The 16,994-nt window shown below is 37.4% G+C and overlaps 1 protein-coding gene and 1 pseudogene across 1 annotated transcript in view; one reads left to right on the top strand and one right to left on the bottom strand.

Annotated features, from left to right (window-relative positions):
• Positions 1-16,994, bottom strand: part of LOC140921542 (uncharacterized) — a 471,050-nt gene that overhangs the window by 394,906 nt on the left and 59,150 nt on the right. The window lies entirely within an intron of this gene.
• Positions 10,519-12,462, top strand: LOC140944587 (uncharacterized; annotated as a pseudogene).

The following is a 16,994-nucleotide window of genomic DNA, read 5'->3' as shown; positions in this document are numbered from 1 at the left end:
ATAAATTATTTAGAAAAAAAAAATACGTTTTATGGGAACGTTCAATAAAATGTAGACATGAATTGAATTATAGAATAGTGCATGTATGCATCAATAAGTATGAATGTAACTTCCTAGATCCTTATTCAAATCTAATCCTTATTATGAACTAGATGACTTAAATTTACGCGCCATTTGCAGTTTGCACGAAAGTGAGTTAGCGCATCAGTCTTAAGTGGCGGCTCATGATGCAGAGTTATTTAAAAGTCAGAAATGCCATTTTCAGACATTTTCGTTTTGCTGACTGGTTTGGGATATTTTAGTGAAAATCCTTTTTACTAGTATTCACGTGTACCTCTATTTCAAAGAATATTTAAAACAAAAAAAAAAGCACTTACTAAAGACGTCCCTGAAAATATACAAAGGTAAAGTTTTGTGGAATTAAGATAGAACTTATACTTTTAATTTATAATGATAGAAGAGCAAAACCTGAAAATATCGATTCCTGAATCTTGCGGTCAGTGAACCCCATGTCAATGGGGTGGTAGCTTTGACGGTTGACGGTTAATTGTTTCCAATTTTGACGGCTGACGGTTAAATTTTAGAGCTGTTGACGGTTATTTATTGGAAATTGGGTCTAAAAGTTGATCTAAACATCAACTTCTGTATGAATTAAAAGTAACTGATGTGTTTTGAAGGTTGTCTTGGTCTTTCACTTACAAAATTTCAAAATATTTTCAGATATAAGAAGGTTGTTGGGCATGATAGAAAACTGGTTTTCCCAGTTTAGAAATTCTTTAGGAGCCGGAATTCCGTGAAGATCAGCTGAAATATTGAGATTTGAAACACTTTGAAACTTGACGTTTAGTCTTAACCTGCATTTTAGGCGGTTGACGGTTAAATATAACAAGTGAGGTAGCGCATCAGTCTTAAGTGGCGGCTCATGATGCAGAGTTATTTAAAAGTCGGAAATGCCATTTTCAGGCATTTTCGTTTTGCTGACTGGTTTGGGAGACCTAAAAGATAGTCTAAATTCACGCCAAAATGGTCGGTGAAAACGCCTTGATAAGAATACATGGAAGTTGCGCGCTCCGTGTTATAGGCTCCAGCATAGGCATAACATGAGGCATGACTTCATACAATGCTGGATACGAAAGCTTAACGGCTGATTTAGCGGATTGCCGATCTCATTATCCACCATTTTGAACGCTATTATGTCGCACGTCCTTAGGACACTTTCGTAATTGATATTATAACAGTAAAGAAACTGACCTTAAGATTCACTAATTATTTTATCCTACCTCCGCAAGTTTTTCCATCGCCGTTGTATCCTGCCTTGCAGGTGCAGATATACGATCCACGAGTATTGGAGCAGTTGGCATTGACGTCACATACAGGAGGAGAAGCACTGCACTCGTCAATGTCTAAAAAAAAAAACAAAAATATTGAAGTTCCACTAGGATCTATCGTAGGCTCGTTGCTAACAAAATAATATCAAATAATTATAAATAAATGAAAATATTCAGCCTTCTTCGATCCCCGTTGATAACAGTCTGAATTTTCTCAACAGGGAACCAAAACGTTTTTAGAGATTTCTTCTTCATCGCCATCGAGTTGTCCAGGCCAGAACTTTTTAACATTTTTCATATATCTCTCATAATTCTTCTAAAAAAGGGTTTTTCTGTATAGGCTGCTCCAAAAACCTAGGGTTACCCGCTGTTTCGACCTTTATCCTACCTTGGCAAGTTTTCCCATCGCCTGTATATCCTGCCCTGCAGGTACAGATATAGGATCCACGAGTATTGGAGCAGGTGGCATTGATGTCACATACAGGAGAAGAACCACCGCATTCGTCAATGTCTAGAACAACAAACATATTGATTGATGAAAAAAAAAATTGAAGGGCATTAACTCAGGCCCTAAAAGGTGACGCGCGCGAGGAGTACCCATTCTTCCTTGGCATGAGTCTTTTTTCCCTTAAAATTTATCTTTTTTCTCCATGTCTTATCAGTTTAAATCTGTCAGTTGCTGTTGCTTCATAATTTTGTTTTTCTTTTTCTACTGGGCTAGGTGCTCTACTAAGTAATTACAGCATTACTTGTCGCGGTTAAATAACGGACTTCAAACGTTTTAATTCTTGCGCGGTCTTTTACAGAATTTCTATACACTTACATCTACCCAAAAAGTTGCCTGAGAAAACAGCCGACATTTGGCGACGCTACCACTGGTTTACCCGCCAAATGACGTCTAAGAAACTAGCGCAGAAATTCCATACTGATGCGTCACTACCCAGATCTGGGTAGTGCTTCTGATTGGTTTAATTAAATTTCCCACGCTACACGACCAATCAGAAGTACTACCCAGATCTAGCATTTGCTGGGGAAACCGGTGGTAGCGTCGCCAAATGTGGGCTGTTTTCCGGCAGGCTTCGCAAAAAGTTTCTATGACAGAAGTATAACCAGAGGCATATGATCTCATGCACTGCCGGTATATAAACGGACTGGATTCGATGGATTGCCCATTTTTGCTGGTCATCACAAGTCCCTTGGAATCTGCCGTCTTCGTTGTTATCACAGTAAATCAAGCTTTATCCTACCTTGGCAAGTTTCGCCATCGCCTGTATATCCTGCCCTGCAGGTACAGATATACGATCCACGAGTATTGGAGCAGTTGGCATTGATGTCACATACAGGTGTAGAAGCACTGCATTCGTCAGTGTCTAGAACAACAAGCATATTGATTCATGAAAAAAATTATTGAAGGGCATTTACTCAAGCCCTAACATGTGACGTTGGGAGTACTCATTCCTTCGTGACATGAGTCTTTTTTTACTTCCAAATTTATCTTTTTTCTCCGGGTCTTATCAGTTTCAATCTCTCGGTTAATTTTTCATCAGTCGCCGCATCTGTGACTAAATATGAAACATTTAAGTCAGTTGTCTAATAATCATAAATTATCAGGGGGCACAATCAGCTTAACGGTAGTCGCCGATTATATAACTAACTAAACTCACCGTTGGTATCCATATTGCAATAAGCCAGAACAGATGTACCAGATTTTATAGTGGAAAACCAGTATTTTCCGCTAACAGCGTGTCCTTCACTCCTCTTTATTTCGTCACAAGTCTCAGCTGGGAGTTCTTGAATCGAACCAAGGGGAACTGAGAGGTTAAAAAACAATTCTTCATTATCAGTTCGCCTTTACTCCTACAGAGGTTTTAGTTTATGCTCGGGGCGCTACTCAACAAAGTTTTATAAAGCCGGGACCGGAGGTTCCGCCCTGAGGTCCAACCCCTTACCGTTTTATACAACGTTTTAGACAAGAAAGGTACCCCTTTCGTATACCTTCGATTCACGAATCTTAGAACTACCGTAAAATCCCACGTTAAAGCTCAGGGGCTTATATAACTTCATAAAGGGTTTTGGGTGGGCTTATAAAGGGGGAAGGGGGGTATAAGCCGAAATAAATGTATCGGACCGACAGAATAAAATATATCTGAACCGAATTAAAGCAAACATTCCATTATAAATTGATCACAATAAATGGAGAATGTATTTCACAAACATCTACAAAACACTTAAACAACTGGAACGGAACAGGACAAAAGTCAAAAAACTTCAAGAAACGGTCCTCTGGGTAGCATTAACAAAGTTCATATTTCTATTTCACCCGCACAATTTCGCAGCTTCATGTTCCAATTCAAGTGGCTACTGTTTTACAAAACGCGCTTGGCATAACATGGGCTTATATCTTGGGTGGAGGGGGCGGGGGGGGGGGGGGGTATATCCAGAATAATATCTTCGTTTGCAAACTGATGGGTTTAAATCCGGAGGGGGCTTTAACATAGGATTTTACGATAATTTTGCATCCCTCTTAACTGCTGTAAATTCTATGTCTTTTAAACAGGAATAAGCTCAAAACCAGAAAAATTTCCGTCTGCTTTTTCTCATCCATAAAATGCATCTGTTAGCTCTTTTAGTTTCTTTTATCGGCCTCCAGAGATGACTAACTTTCATATACTTTAACTGTGAAATTTCTTAGCTCTTTCATATGAAGCCTGACAAATTAAAGGTACCCCGTTCGTGGGGAGCTTCCCCGTAACCGGTCAACTTAAGAGTATCCCCGGCACTTAATGATAGCTCACCTCGTTGTAAATCGCGTCGATAGTAAGATCTGTCTTGGTTTGGAATGAAGTCCTCGGGCCTGGCTTCCTTTGTCCTGTTGTTAAACTCACACATAAGAAGAGAGATAACCCAGTTAATACTTTGGCATCGATTGTCTTCGCGACACTGGACTACGCACGTAAACGGACGTTCAGCGAGAAGAGTGTCGTACACGTGTCCTCGTAACATCCATCCCAAAATGGACTTCTCTGATCTACCACCTGCAGGACACTTAGTGGTTACTGCGCTGTAGAGCAGGAGAGCTAGAACGAAGGTACGGAAAACTATTCTTGCCGTCATATCTGGAAGTAAAGAACATAAAAGTATTTTGTTAAAACATAAACTTTACAAAAGGTGAACTTAACTGATTATTAAATTCGTCGAACGTTTCCGCCTAAGAAAAAAACTTGCATACTACAAAGCATCTAAAATAGCCAATTTTCAAACCGAATTTGATAAAAGTTTTAGAAACCATAACAAACACATTTTTGTTCGAAATAATTTTATATTGATTCCTCCTCTTTAAAATGCACCCGCAGGTTGGTACCTAGAGGAATTAATTAGCCGGTAAAACAGAAAAGCTAAGTCGAAGATGAATGCGCTACCGCCATTTTCTCTGTTGTCACACACACTTTTCTCTACGAATTTTCATCTTTACCGCCGTACATGAAAAATTCCCGGATGTTTCGCGGCATTCTGGGCGATGAGTTATTCTTATAATTGTTTTAAAATTCAAAATACAATCCTTAGCGCCAAGCAGTTTTTAGTCTTGTTTAACAAAAGTGAGATGGTTGTGATTATATGATAGCTAAATGTAAATAAGTGTTGACTCCACAAGACGACAATTATTATTAGAAAACCAGAATTGTTTGAAACTTTCACTAGTTCCCTTCACCCACACCCCGCAAAAAAAAAAAAAATAATAATCCTGAAGGAAAAACTTTTATCGTTAAAACCCAGCAAATGAAAGACCTATAAAAGCAAGTAAAACTGAGGAAACTTAAAAATAACCGCAGAAAGTAGAAAAAAAAAGCACTTGGAAACTCTTAAATCAGGTTTCTACTGACGATTCATTTGCGGTGTCAAAAGAAGCCTTTCAACCTTGTTTCGGATGTTTGGAGTAGCGTAAAGAATGGCAGAGGAAATTATCTGTACTAAACTAATAACTGCTGGTTATGCAAGCGCGTTTTTAACTAGTTCTGCAATCAAATATTTTAGTGAAAATCTATTTTACTAGTATTCACGTGTACCTCTATTTCAAAGATTATTTTTTTAAAAAATTTCTTGCACTTACTAAAGACGTCCCTGAAAACATACAAAGGTAAATTTTTGTGGAATTAAGATAGGACTTATACTTTTAATTTATCATGATAGAAGAGCAAAACCTGAAAATATCGATTCCTTAATCATGCGGTCAGTGAACCCCATGTCAATGGGGTGGTAGCTTTAACGGTTGACGGTTAATTGTTCCAATTTTGACGGCTGACGGTTAAATTTTAGAGCTTTTGACGGTTATTAATTGGAAATTGGGTCCAAAAGTTGATCCAAAATCAGCTTCTGTATGAATTAAAAGTAACTGATGTGTTTTGAAGGTTGTCTTGGCCTTTCACTTACAAAATTTCAAAATATTTTCAGATATAAGAAGGTTGTTGGGCATGCGAGAAAACTGGTTTTCCCAGTTTAGAAATTCTTTAGGAGCCGGAATTCCGTGAAGATCAGCTGAAATATTGAGATTTGAAACACTTTGAAACTTGACGTTTAGTCTTAACCTGCAGTTTAGACGGTTCACGGTTAAATATAACATTTTTTGACGGTTGACGGTGAATTGTTTGGCCGGTCAACCCCAGTGAGACCTTCTAGCCAGGCAAATTATTACACCATAAGCTACTAAAATATCGCAAGCTCCTAAATTCTGTTGCCTTTAAAACATTATTCTGAAATTGACTTAAATAAACGAGGCTTTTTTAAAGTTACAGCATTAAAATAAAATTTTAAGCTTTTTTCACACTTTGTTTGTGTTTTCTTTGGTTCATTGAGCGATTTCTTTTTTTCATTTTTCTTTCTTGCTTAGAGTGCATGAGCCTTCCCAATTAATCTCTGAGGCACCTGTGACAAGACCTAACAAAAAAATGACATATATACCTTTAGAAACTTCTAATAAACAAATAAACAACCACGACGGCGACAACATTAAGTAAATCTGCGTCGTTTTCGTAGCTAGTCAAAATGCAGATAAACTTAAAACAATAACAAACCAAACCAAAACAAAAACCACATCCAAAATGGGAAAGACAGCGAAAAATTTGTCGTCGTTTGTTGACGTCTTTACAGACCGTCGACTTTATATTATCTCAAAAAGGATTACAGATGTTCCAAAAAATGTCATGCATTAGTGCAGAGTTGCAAATGTCCGATCCTAGTCCATCGAGGCGTGGGTGTTTAGAAATTAGCTCCGTATTAATTAGAAACTTAAGCTAACATTTTTTTGCTTATACAAGGTGTAATAATTATTTATCTTGGTTGGCGAAAGTGGAAACAAAAGAAACCTTAACAAGAACAGTCAAAAACGAAAAATTACACTCACATAAGAGTTCTGTTACCACGCACTTTTCTGAGACTAGAGTTTTACAAGTTCAATTCCACAAAGTTGCGATGTTCGCAGTCGCGTGCAAGGTTTTGCCGATCAAGCGCCGAATTCCAACTCGACTTTAAAATACTTCTAGAAAACAGTACCTATGCAATAATTTAGATTCGTTAGGAAAGTTGCACATCAAGTTTTAATTCTGTTACCGGTACTGTTAAATGACATAGTTATTCGGCCCACGGCCGGCTAATGGAAGCTAGAACGTAAATGAAATCAGCCCACAGCAGGTCGCTAAATTGATGTAAGCTGCTGGAGGGTAATTTAACCAACGACATGCATATTGCCAATTAAAATGAACTTAAAATTTTCAAATGGTTGCCTTTAAAAATTTCTTTTACAAAGACATACCAAATAATCAATAATTTATGTATATAAATGTTTAATAAAAAGACAGTTTGAGAGCTCCTCATCTTGACAAAACCGATTTCTAAATCCAGCGTAATCCCCGCAACAGGCCATCACTTCACCATAAGAGATATCGTTTAATGCTCGATCCTCTTATACCACTCAGAAAATGTATTGAGATACAAAACTGAATAAAAAGTACAAGCAGGAAATATTATGAACAGAAATTTGAAAGCTCATTTTAAGAATTTTGTTGTATTTTTTTTTTGGGCTCATGAACAGACAGTTTTCTGCACTATTAGGGCTCAGCTCAATAAACATCAAAATGTGGCCGTCAAAGAGCGAAGACTTTCAAAACTATATTGTCACTCTTTTCTGGAATTGATACCTTATTATGTTATGAGGCTTATTTAAAAAACAGTCGTTCTTCTGGACATTAATTTTTCAAAGAAATGCTTTTTTTGTTTTAAAAATTTCGAGCATCTACGCAGATGTCTTCGCGCGCCAAGGGTCAAAAAGACTCGATAAAGAATGAAAGTAAAAATTAAAAGTTAACGTTCCAAGGCTAGCCCTCCGCTCAGTCGTTCTAAGCGCTTCGTCACGACTAGCTCCCTTTCGAACGTCGTTCGTGGGAGAAGATGATGTAACATAGCCCGGCGAAGCAGTCTGAGAAGGAGGCTTTAATGTTTCTTATATATGAAAAATAAACTGCAGAATTAAAAAATAAATCTGACTGCAAATGCAATTCGGTGCATAGTAAATGCATTAAGATCGAATCCATTAAGTGAAATCTTGTGCATGACGATTTTACCTGTGTTTTCCAAATTCCTGTGAAATTTGAAATCTATTTTCTCTTGCTCCCATGAGAATCTTTTCTTTGGAGTTACTTCATGTAACTTATTACATTTATAGCCCTTGAAAAGTCTCAAAAAAGAATGCAAAACTCGGGCTTAAAATACTCTGGTACAAGGTTAAGGTTTTTGTCCACTAAAAATTAAAATTACTCAGTTTCCTAATGAATTTGGTCTTAGTCTTTGCCTTATGCCAACATAACTCGATTATTTCTTCTCTTCTTACACTTTTAAAATAGTTCCCTCTTCTTTGTACTTTTTTTCCTTGTGTGTGTGTTTGTGTGTTTTTTTTTTCAGATTTTACTTCATTTATAGTTTTTTACGATCACGAATTTGGAATAATTTAATTCGTAGAATAGGGATGCAAGTACAAAGGGGGCTTTACACTTTACAAAACCAACAGAAGAAGGCTATACCCGGCAAACCATGACGTAAATACACTGGAGAAAACTCTAACAAAATATCCCTACGATAGGCTTAGAAAAAAATCATTGAAAAATCGAACCATTAAAAATAGCAACGATAAAGTTAAACGAAGAAAAACGAATTCTCACCAGATTCTAGGAGTCGCGGCGGCGGCAGTGAGTATCTTGAACCTTTTTCCCTAAAGTAGTTGAATTGCGTTCACGAAGAGTAAGGAATTCGTCTTAAACAGTGTTGCCGGCAATGGTGACAACAAACACAGTGTAAAATGTTGCCATTAGTAAAACGCATTTTTAGTTGTAGAGTATCAGATTCATATAGCAGAGTAAACTGATCATCAAAAATTGATTGGCATTCTAAACTAAATTTTTGAAATAAACACTTTGACCACCGGTCATTTCGCTCCCGGTCAGACTCAGCCAGGGGCGCCCCCGCTCGGTAATATTTTCCCTTTTTAATAAAGGAACTTTTTTACATCAACAAAAAATTGGGCAGGGAATGGAAGATAGAACAGAACAAAATTTTCAAAGGAGTGCTTAACGCTGGGTCAATTCTTTCGACTCTCTATCCTAAATTTTAGGATATTAAGTACCCCTTATAAAATCAGAATCAATAGTTATTTTTTTCAGTTCTAGAAAAAAAATCCGATATTGAAGAAAAAGCAGATTCAATGCTGCAGTTGGTTACTTTTAGTAGGTGAATGGAGAAGCATTATGTTTTTGTTTGTTTTTTGTTTGTTTGTTTGTTTTTTTTCTAAAATATACATTGAGGATGGGCTTAATTTTTAAGGAGCGTGAATAGAAATTAGCAAGTGAAATAAGTATTAGTCATGAGATTCGATGTCAGGTTTGCAATTAATAGGACCTCTAGGACCTCAAGTTACACAAACACTTTTTTGAATTACTGTGGTAGAATGTTATTTCTCTTCCTAAAAGACTGTCGATTGCAAATTACATTTTCTTTCTTGTATTGATACATTTAATGCATTTACAATTTCTGAAAATATTTGCTGAAGCATACGGATAGCATCACAATCTAAATCGTGAACTTTTACAAGACGTTTCCCTTTAATGATAATTAAGTTTCTTTAACTATTGCTAAGAACTACGCTCATCAAACTTTCATTTCGTTATCATTACTTGTGTAACTCTTTCTAATCTTTCTAGATTCCACGCAAAAATGTTGCTTGGGTTTCCTAGTCTTTTAATTTTTTAGCATGCGTAATTGACTCTTAACCAACACTGAAGCCTTTTGTTATAATTATTGTGAACAGCTTTCTCGAATCATCCGTTTTGTTAGAGAACTAACTTGCTTCAGGGCAAAGCATAGTGTTTTACTAAACCACACCTTTTCCTGAAAGTCTAAACTTTGTTTATTCATTTAACGTGCCATATTTTTACCATCTGTGAAAATGCCATTAAAAAATAGTGTTCAGTTAAGATAGCAGTGTGGGAAATCATGTTCTTATTTCGTTCCGATGCCAAATGCAAAGGTAGTATATATTTAGAGTTAACTGTGCTGGCTATTGGGAGTTGAAGCCTGATTTGACCTAAAATATCCTAAGATATGCATGATTATGAAGCCAAAACGTTTTAAAAGTTGGTTATACTAAATTCCTTATTGACTGCAAAATGTTTGTAAAGGGTTCTGTACCAACCACTGAGAAAATGATACTTCCCAATGTAAATCAAAAGTCTAATTATCACATTTATCTCCACAAATCGACCAAATTTTCTGCGCCTATAACCAAACTTATAATTACGCAATTGCATGTGTCAGTAAAGAGGCCCAAGCTTTACAGCTGCCATAGTAACAGTTGCATGTTTGTTTAAAAAGCCCGCGTACATCGGGTAGTTACCAACTGTACGTACATAATTATTCTTTCAATGTTAGAATGGTAAATAAACACGAAAGATAACTTCATCCGTGTGCCTTGGTTTGAGTCTCGTGATAAGTGACCGGTAATAAAAACAATCCAAAGCTTTGACATGAAGTATATTGCATAAATGAATAAAGTTAAAAGGTCTGATTAATGTTGTTTTACTCCGTAACAGGTACATGTGTGGTTACTTTATTTTCAAGACGCTTGGTCTGAGCTCTTGCACTACCTAGTATGAATACTCAATCAATGGTACGAGGAGGTGCGATCAGAATAAGTAGGAAAAAAACCTATGGTAGGCGGAATGGTGCGAAATTCAACGAATCAAAATCACTACCAACATCAACAACCAATCTACACTTCAACATTTTTTTTCTACATGAACAATAAAATCCGTCCAACTTCAACGATTAGCGTAATAATCAACATTCGAAATATGCTTAATTCAACAACTAAACAAAATCAACACCAACAAAAATTCCTCTTTTCTTCAACGACGATTTGCCTCACAACCAACATCGTACATCGACTTCAACAACAAAAACACGTTCAACAATTTGAGGACGAACGACTTTCTATGGTCGAGGGAGGTTGGGACCCAGAAATTCTAATCATAGGGCATGCTGGGAAATAGAGACACGAGGAAACAAACATGGCGGCCGGGGTTACCAACCACGGGTAGAACTCCTTTTTTACAGATTTGGAACAGTTAGTCTTAGATTATGAGCAACTGAAAGCGTCAAACTTTACTACAAACGTTTCCTTAGACGAAACTCTTCTGGAGAGGTTTGAAAATGCTGTTCAAGCTTTACGAAATGTGCCTCCTCATATCCAACATTTACATTCATTTGCCACATTGTCCGAAGTTGCACACAATCTCCGGCTAATGTACTGGGACTATATTCGTCACAGTGATTTTCCTTGTCGTTCGAGATGTTCTCAAGTAGCCGTTTTGTCATTAAGTTTACCAGAAACTATTAAAACCGGACAACCAGGAAGACCCAAGTTTGATATAAATGAGGAAACTCTAATCGAGCTGAGGACACTGGGCTTTAACTGGAATGAAATAGCTCGAATGCTATTGGTGTCACGCTGGACAATTCAGCGCAGAGTCGCTGAATTTGGATTAGAGCATTTGTCAAAATTTGATAAAATTAGTGATGATGAGCTGGACAACAAAGTGGGGAACTTTTTGCAAGAACATGGGTGCTTTGTTGGATCATCCATGATTTGTGGACATTTTCGATCTCAGGGAATCAGAATCCAGCGAGATCGCATTCGTAAGAGCCTGGCAAGAATTGACCCGAGAAATGCAAGAATTCGATGGGCTATTACCATCTCTCGACGTGCATACTGTGTGCCTGGCCCAAACAGCTTGTGGCATATAGATGGCCATCATTCTCTGATATCCTGGGGATTCGTTATACATGAGGCCATTGATGGCTATTCACGTTTAATCACTTACCTCCATTGCTCAACAAATAATCGTAATGATACAGTAAAAGAACTGTTCCTACGTGCCATCCAGTCATTTGGATTGCCCTCAAGGGTCCGGACAGATCGAGGTGGGGAAAATGTTGGCATCTGGCAAGAAATGGAACAAAGGAGAGGCCCTAATAGAGGAAGCTACTTGGCAGGCACGTCAACCCACAACCAAAGGATCAAACGGCTTTGGCGGGATGTGTTTCGCTGTGTAGCCCACACTTTTTATTACACATTTCAGGCAATGGAAGAGAACGGTTTATTGAATTTGGATAACCCAATTCATAAATCTGCTCCGCACTATGTGTTTCTGCCCCGTATAAACAGAGCTATAACAAGTTTTAAAACAGCATGGAATAACCATCCTCTTAGAACTGAGCACAACTGGAGCCCGCAAAAATCTGGTCCAATGGTATGGTTGATATCAGAAACCGTACTTTAACTGCAGTAGCAGATGTAGCTCAGGCAGAGCCATCGATTGATGATTTAGACTGGTATGGATTTGATCCAGCTGCACCTACACCAATGGATGACGAATTATCCATAGTGGAAGTTGACGACGACAGTCCACTTTCAGATCATACCTTAAAGCAGCTCTGTACCATGTTCAATCCACTACAAGAATCAAATCGTTATGGAATTGATATATACACACATTGCCTTGCTATTCTTCAAGGTTTAGTTACCAGTGAATAATGTACACTGTAATGGCTGATCATTTTGGGGGTGAGCATTATATGGTATGTGTCCTACCATTGAAAAGGGACCTTACATTTCTTTATCTAAATTTTTGGCGAATTTCGTCCAAATGCATGGCATCCTGGGGATTTGATTATCTGAATAATCAAATTTTGTGTTGGAATCAAACTTAGGACATTTTGTCTTTAGGTCCATTTTCAGTTTTTTGGCAGGGCTAATGTCCAATCTTGTGTACATGGTGCAACAACTCTGGTTGACTACAGTAAAAACCAGGCTGCATGTAAGAACATAGATTTTGGGCAAGAAATGTTCATACACTGTATAGTATTGGTACTTACAGGGGTCAATATCAACAACAAAATTTTAGCTTAGGCTCTATCATTTGACGTAATCTCAGCTCAAGTGCAGGACCTCCTCTCCTTTTCTTGTAGATGGTGGCCAATAGGGTGGTATCTTGACAATCTGTGTACAAAGCCCCCCTTTGACTTGCCCATCCTGACTTGTGCTTGGATTCAGCAGAACTCACAGCTGAATAATGGACCATAGAAAGCAAGTTACACACTAAAGAGTACATTTTGTTGAATTTCAAACATGTTTATTACCAACAGTAACATACAATCTCTTAATAAAACTAATGTCAAACCTACTTGTTATTGCTGTTCATAGACTACGTACATGTACAGTCCAGCAGTAGGGATTTCCAAAGCATTGTAGGCGTTCTAATAGAATATGAACAAATCGATAATTCTCTGGATAAGAGCGCAGGTATCAGACTCACAAAACACTGCAAAATCAAAACAGTGCTATATCTATTCTGTTCTTTTGTTTGAATACTGCTATTTAGCCTTAAATCTCGAAATAGTTAAGAGTATTGCATGTGTGTAATGTCTGCACTCTAGCTTCTAATGCTTTGCTCATCACTTTGTTGTTTTGTATAAAATAACAATGTTCATTTTTCAAAATGTCAATTTAGCATATTAAACGTACTTTGTTACATTATTCCAATGTGTATTTTGCTGTTTCTTACTCTAAATTTTCAACCTTTGTTTTGTATGATAAACAGTGTTTTGACTTAAGTTTAAATTATAACGAACAACAGGGAAAGGCGCCACTCAGTGTAATCCGAAGTGACTAGGAGGTGCAAACTTCATCCTCTGTTTTTAACATAAACAGTGTTCTGATTTAACTTTAAATAACAAATAACAGGGGAAGGCGCCACTCGGTGTACTCCAAAGTGACTACGAGGTGCAAATTTCAACCTCTGTTTTTTTTTTAGATAAACAGTGTTCTGATTTAAGTTTAAATAACAAATAACAGGGGAAGGTCCCACTTGGTGTACTCCAAAGTGACTAGGGGGTGCAAATTGGTTTCTGACCAATTTTTTATCCCCCAAACTCCCTCAAGCTTTAAGGGAAGCCTGAAAAATCCCATTACCAAAAGATGAAGTCCAAAAAACAATCCCACACTTAAATTTTTAACAGTTGCTGTTGAAAGTCAATGAAGGATTCAGGGAGAAACCATGATGACCCAAGTGAAACTGGAAAGCAGCAGGAATATTTTTAAGTACTGCAGAACTTTCCTCTGGCCTGTTGTGTACCTAATATGCTTGAGTGACCATGAGTGATCAACCAGTGGTGAATGTGTTTCCCTTAATTACCGACCTCATTGAAATTATCGAAACCTGATTTTGACAACTATGGACGCTTTCGATCTCGTAGATATTCAAAGATTACGTCACCCGAGGCTACGTAAATACTCTTATGAATCAAAAGTGTTAAAACTGAAATCCAGAATAGACTTTTTCCTAGTTGCCAAAAATCTGACACAACATGTGAAGAAAAGCGAAATTTATCCTTCTATAGCACCGGATCACCGAGCAATTTACATTTCTTTGTCTTGGACAACTGAAAAGTCTAGAGGACCCGGACTTTGGAAATTCAACAACACGTTACTGAAAGATGAACATTATGTGTCCAAAATCCGTGAAACGTACTCCCGCACACGCGCTTCTTACTCCAATTTGGCAGACGCACGCCTTCTTTGGGAAATGTTAAAAATGGAAACCAGAGCGGCAACCATTGCTTATAGTAAAAAGAAAGCTAAAGCGACCACTAATAGAGAATTGGAAATTAGGAGACAGCTCGAAATTCTGGACCGCAATATTTGCGACAACTTTAACTCTCCCAATATCGCGCACATCCTAAATGAATATGAAGATCTCAAAATGGAACTCCAATCTATTTACGAGGAGAAAGGGAGGGCAGCTATTTTTAGATCGAAATGTCGCTGGGTCGAAAAGGGCGAACGTCCAACAAAGTACTTTTTCAATCTGGAGAAAAGAAACTACAACAGGAAAACCATCACTGAACTGCGAACAGAAAGTGAAACAGTAACAAACAACGAGTCTCAGATATTAGAAGCTATCGAAAACTATTATAGCGAATTGTACGCATCAGCAAATAATTCACAGGAAAATAATGTTGATGAATTCACCGAACATTTAAAAATTCCAAAACTATCAGATGCAGACAGAGATAGAATAGAAGGTCCATTATCTTATGAAGAATGCAAAAAAGCTTTAGACACTTTTCAAAACAACAAAGCTCCAGGAGAAGATGGTTTCACGGTTGAATTTTATATGTTTTTTTTCGATCTGCTAGGACACGATCTTGTTGCTAGTTTCAATGCGGCCTATGATGCAAATGAACTCACCATTTCACAACGAAGAGGCGTTATTACTTTAATTCCCAAAGAAGATGGCTCGCTACTAGAACTTTCAAACTGGAGACCGGTAACACTGCTAAATGTTGATTGCAAGATAGCAACTAAGGCAATAGCAAGGAGAATAGAACCATTATTACCAAATCTAGTGCACACTGACCAAACCGGTTTTATCAAAGGAAGATATATCGGGGAAAATATTAGGCTAATAATCGACATAATGGAACATACGAAGTCAGAAAGCATACCTGGCATTCTAGTATCTCTAGATTTTCGGAAAGCTTTTGATTCTCTAGAATGGTCGTTCATGATGAAAGCACTGGATATATTCAATTTCGGAACAAGTATAAAAAGATGGATCAGTACATTCTATACAAAAATTGAGAGCGCGGCGATAAACAATGGTTTCATGACCAACTGGTTTAGACCGTCAAGAGGAGTGCGACAGGGGTGTCCCCTTTCTCCGTACTTATTTGTGCTTTCCACGGAGATATTATCCAGCAAAATCAGACAAGAACCAAGTATAACAGGAATCAAAATATTCGGGCACGAAATCAAATTGAGCCAATTCGCAGACGACACAAACCTTTTCTGTGCAGATTTGATCTCCGTTGAAAATGCTTTGAAAACGGTGGGAGATTTTGGGAGGCTAGCGGGTCTCAAGTTAAACATAAAGAAATCGAAAGCAATTTGGTTGGGAAAATGGGAAAAAAACAAAAGTTATCCTTTACAACTAAAATGGTTACATAGTCCGGTTCGCCTCTTAGGAATTCATGTCTCTTATGATGAGAAGGGTAACAATGAATTGAACTTTAATCTGAAAATACGAAAACTTCAAACAAAGCTGGATATGTGGAGATCTAGAGACCTCACACTATTTGGGAAGGTACTGATAATTAAGTCCCTAGGATTGTCACAATTAATTTATTCAGCTTCAATTCTTAATGTTCCTGAAGATATCGCAAGCACAGTGAAAACAAAGCTTTTTAGTTTCTTATGGAAAAACAAAAGGGATAAAATCAAACGAACTGGGCTCTATCAGGATCTGGGAAGAGGCGGAATACGTATGGTAGACATCGACATAATGTTTAAAGCTCTAAAACTAGCCTGGATTCCAAGATTACTGACTTCAGGGAACCAGAATTGGAAAACAGTTCCTGATTATTACCTAAGAAAATTCGGAGGTTTGAACTTTTTACTGAGATGTAACTACGATGCGAAATACATAAAATCTATTCCATTGTTTTACCGAAGTATTCTAGTATACTTCAGTGAATTAAAAACTCTGTACAGCTTTGATCAAGCACAAAATATAATTCTATTCAACAACAAAGAAATACTTGTTGACAGTAAAACCTTTTTTATCAGGGAATGGTTTAAAAAAGGTATCCTGTCAATACAAGATCTCTTACACAATACCGGTCAACCAATGACCTACCAGGAATTTACGAATAAGTATTCCTGTAAAACTAACTTCCTTCAATACTATCAAGTTATTAGCGCTATCCCAAAACACCTATTAGCCAAAGCAAAATCAACGAAGCCAATTAATAAAGAGTTATATTCTGATAATAATCTTAGTCTACAATTAAATGAATCGATAACTCTATATCTGAACAAAATCAAGACTAGCGACTTCTATACGTTACTATGCACAAAAATCCACACAACAGGTCATTCTGGGCCACAGAGATGGAGCAAAGATCTTTCCTTGGATGAAGATAAATGGGAAAAAATATTCACCTCCCTAAAAACCGTCTGTAGAGAGACCAAATTAAAGGAATTTCAATATAAATTAATCCACCGAA

This window comes from Porites lutea, chromosome 1, assembly GCF_958299795.1.
Source record: "Porites lutea chromosome 1, jaPorLute2.1, whole genome shotgun sequence".
NCBI classification, from domain to species: domain Eukaryota; kingdom Metazoa; phylum Cnidaria; class Anthozoa; order Scleractinia; family Poritidae; genus Porites; species Porites lutea.
Note: the sequence above shows the minus strand (reverse complement) of the source record. Positions and strands in the feature narration are given on the sequence as shown.